This window comes from Marmota flaviventris, chromosome 1 (assembly GCF_047511675.1).
Source record: "Marmota flaviventris isolate mMarFla1 chromosome 1, mMarFla1.hap1, whole genome shotgun sequence".
Classification (NCBI taxonomy): Eukaryota; Metazoa; Chordata; class Mammalia; order Rodentia; family Sciuridae; genus Marmota; species Marmota flaviventris.
The window spans coordinates 5,246,594-5,251,116 of NC_092498.1; positions in this window are offsets into that span (position 1 = coordinate 5,246,594).

Consider the following 4,523-nt stretch of genomic DNA (forward strand, 5'->3'; position numbering starts at 1 on the left):
ATGCTATTCTGTAATTCTTTTCTTCACAACATTATCCTGGCTCAGAGAATGTTTCTAGAAAAGTATTATTTTGTCTGAAGACCATGGACAACTATTTAGATCTCTGCCTCACCCACTTTTGTTTTCAATACTTGGGAATGAACCTAGGGGTACTTTCCATTGAGCTCCATCCTCAGTCTTTTTTATTTATTTATTTATTTTGAGAATTTTTAATATTTATTTTTTAGTTATTGGCGGACATAACATCTTTGTATGTGGTGCTGAGGATCGAACCCGGGCCGCACGCATGGCAGGCCAGCGCGCTACTGCTTGAGCCACATCCCCAGCCCCAGTCTTTTTTATTTTGAGACAAGGTTGCCCAGGCTGACCTGGAGCTTGTGGTTTTCTCTCAGCCTCCTGAGTCACTGAAATTTTAGGCATGGCTGCCACATACCTGGTTTGACTTCTTTTGATTTTGGATACTCCACTAAAAACAGGCATGATCCTCTATGTCCAGGTTTCTGAAAGCCTGTGATAGCACCAGGTAACAAAGGTTGGTAATGAGGCCAAGATGACTTGCTGGTTTTATGGAAATGTAAAATGTATCGACCAACACAAAATGTAGCAGAGTACACATGTATACATTGTCTATAAAGATACAGTTTCTTTCTTTCTTTGTAATAGACACTTCTGTAAAGGATGGTTTAGCTCTCTAACATTTTCATATCCAATCCACTTATTGTACAAAGTTGACTAATTGGGAAACTAAGGCAGATAACTGTCACTGTCTCCACTGGGCTTAGAGGGTGGGTACAGGCAGTTAATTGGGCACTTTCCTTACCAGCAATGAGAGCTGTGATTGGAGAAGGCACAAGGTGTAGCCACATCCAGGGGAACACTGAACCGTCTTCGTGGGGAAAGCAGAGGTGAAGGATGGAAGTGAAGTCTTTAAATGAGAACTGAAGAAAATGGGGGGAAAAAAAGGAGGAACTGGTCAGATGAAAGGAAGAGCATCGGGGCGGTACGGTAAAGTTTGTAGTCCATCAAACGTAGTCCTGAAGATTGCAGCTGGTAAGGAGGAAGCAGGTGGGGCGGGGGAGGCAAGCACTTTTTGGAGGGTGGAGGGACTCTCCACCCATTGAACCAGGCCAAGTAATCTATATTCCACCTGAAGGGTTGTGGGTGAGGTCTAGACTGTTTCTCATGCAAGAGTGTTCAACTTTATGTATGATCCTGTCCTGTGTGACCATAGAGCACAGAAGAGAGTGATCCTCTTAGCATTGTCAGTGAACACCGAAGATAGCTGATCTCGTCAATTAGGCCCCAAACTGTATTTGTTGGACTGGATTTTTTGATGTCTTTCTACACAGATCAAACCAACCACAGAATTACCAATCTCAATTTTACTTTTTACTTTGTGGATATTGTCATTATTAAATTCACTTTGGAGGGTTTTATTCATCCTTCAGGTATATAGATTAGATGTAAAACAAATATAAACAATTTTTCATGCCAGGAAGAGTCTACATATGGTTAGGCCATTATATACATTTTAAAATATCAATCAATCTATCTATCATCTTTCATAATCTAGGCATTGGGGCACTTCTGGGGATGGAACCCAGGGCCTCCTGCATGTGAGGCAACTGCTCTATCACTTAAGCTACATCCCCAGCCATCCTAATATATATTTTTATCTGCTAAGATGTGTAAATATTATTATAGGCTGCTTGGCAGTTTACTGGGCTGAATGATTTCCCTCTAAAAATTCATGTCCTTGCTGGAACCTCTGAATGTGACCTTATTTAGGAATAGAGTTCTTTGTGGATATAATTAATTAAGATGATTAACCCCAAGGGTTGGGATGCACACCAGCCACTAAGAGAAAGGCATGGAAGAGAGTCTTCCTCAGAGCCTGCTGGAAGAAACCAGTTCTATAGATACCTAATTTGGATTTCTGGAACCTGGAACTATAAGAGAATAAATTTCTATTGTCTTCAGCCACCCCAGTTTGTGGCACTTGGGGATGGCAGCCCCTAGGAATTTAATACAGTGACTTGAGTGCCTAAAAAGATGATGAGCATAAGGAAAGGAGTGGGAGAGGAGAGCGGGAGACCTCGTCACTTGAGAATTTCTAGTCTATTACACTTGCCAGCAGAATGTTTTCTGTACCACCCTATTGTGAATAGACACAGACATCAGCTCTGGCTTCCCTAAATTATGGTCTTGGACACAATGGATGTAATTTTTCTTAGTGTAATTATTATTATTATCATTTTATTTATTACTGTTAATGTTTAAAATATAAATGACATTATTTAATATAAAAATCAAAAGTTTCTTCAGTTGGTAAAAGAAGTCCACATTAATTAGACAATTCATTATTGGTGTTATCTTTTTTTATTTTTTAATCTGTTCCAATTAGTTATACATGACAGCAGAATGCATTTTGATTCATTGTACACAAATGGAGCATAACTTTTAATTTCTCTGGTTGTACATGATGTGGATATAAATATTTAATCTATTTGCATGTTTTTCCATGATTATTTTCTCATTGCCTCCTTGTCCTTTTTGTTTATCATATTGTACTCCTGCCAGGCTTAAAGTAGAGACCCTCAGAGAGCAAGACTCATAAGAAGCACTGCACAATTTCACTTATGCTTCATACTCTCATACTCAAATAAATTTTGAAGATTATTGTTCTGTTTGTTTTCTTCTCAGTTTCTTTAAGTTTTCCATCTCAAGGGTAAAATATATACATTACTGAAGTTTCTTTTTCTGTTCTTTTTTTTTTTTTTGCGATGCTGGGGATTGAACCCAGGGCTTTGTGAAAGCTATGTAAGCCTTTAACACTGAACTATATCCCCAGCAAGGTTCAATTTTAATGCTAAAAATATGAGTGCAAAAATGATAATATCTAGAATTTAAGTTTTTATTTATTTATTTTAGAATTTAAGTTTTCACCTATCCTTCCATGGCTGTGAAATTTTGGTTTCAAAAACCAAGAACTACCACAACAACAGCAATGAATCTTGATGAACTGAAGACTTAAGACTTCACGGGAAACCAACAAGAGATGGAAAACATCAGTAGGAAACTGTGGAAGAGCTGCAGGGATACTTTCATATTCACTAAAAGCAAAACAATAAAGACTGCACTCTAAATAAAAATCATTCAATGACAGTTAATAAGCCTTCAATTAGTAAGACTGGACCTTTCTATGAAGTTTTATTCACTGTCTCTTGTTTGCTAGACTCTCAAATAATCTTCCCTCTTGTTCTTACTGCAAATAAAAGTCCCACATAGTCCCCCACAACATATAAAATATATATGCATACACTTGAAAGAGTCCAATTATTTTACTTGTTTAAAAAGCTTTTTGCTGTTGCATTATAGTTATTTCAACTATTTTAGAAAATTGTTATATAGAAAGTAAAAGTCCCTTGTGATGCAGTCCTTCAGAAGTGATTGTTATTAACAGTTTAGTGAATATCTACCATGTTTTTTAAAATGCACATTTAGAATGTACTTATTAGAATGTAGACATTCTAATTTTTTTTTTTAATTGCATTTGATCCCTCTTCCAGACACTCATATCTTTCTGACTATATAATCTGAGGAACTTCAGCTACATGATTCCTGGATTTTTGCCATGGAGGTCTCAGAGCTATATAATTTGGATGATTGAGATGGAAAAAACCTCTGGAAAACCTTTATTTGTGTTGAATAAGTATTCCTTGAATCCTTTATCAGCACCATGGCTTATATTTTATTTGCTCTGCCCATGGTAACTTCATGTCAATGAGTTGGCTATCGGTTTTGTGAAAACAGATCCCAGCTCCCTGTATGCTCAGTGGTCAGAGAAATGGAGATGTAAAGCCAGGCTTACTCATACATCAGCCTTTATCTTTCCCGAAGTATCTCTACACACAAGCTCTATTGCTACACTTCCATGCACTCTACCCCATTTCTGCTCTGTCTTTATTTCCTTTTAACTCTCCAGCAGTAGTGATTTGCAATTTGCATATACACATCTACACTTAAATTCTCCCAAGTGTTGAAAAAGTGTATCAAAGTCAATTATTTTGATGTGTAATTTTGTGCAACTGAAACTCACAGTGGAAATGAGTATTCTAATTTCAGTATTGAGGACAACTGAACATTTGGATCAAGAACCCAATTTTGAAGATGTACTTGTGCAATGTACAGAAATAAATGTAAAAGGGTGAGTTTTTATATTTGTCCTTAATAATAATTAACTTCAAATATACCACATAAGTTTATCAATAATTATATATGTTGTATTTCTATATGTAACAGATACTTTATAATTTGTATTTACCATATCAGCCCTCTCTCCCAGTCCCAAAGTTCATCTAGCTGTAAATTTAGTAAACTTGAAAAAACCTGCAAGGATTAAACTCTGAAGGATTAAAATGTCTATTTTACTATGTTCCTCATTTTGGCCATTAGGGGGAAAAAACCCCAAAACCCTATAGTTTCAATTTCAATAGGCTCTGGAAATCAAAGTGTGTATAATT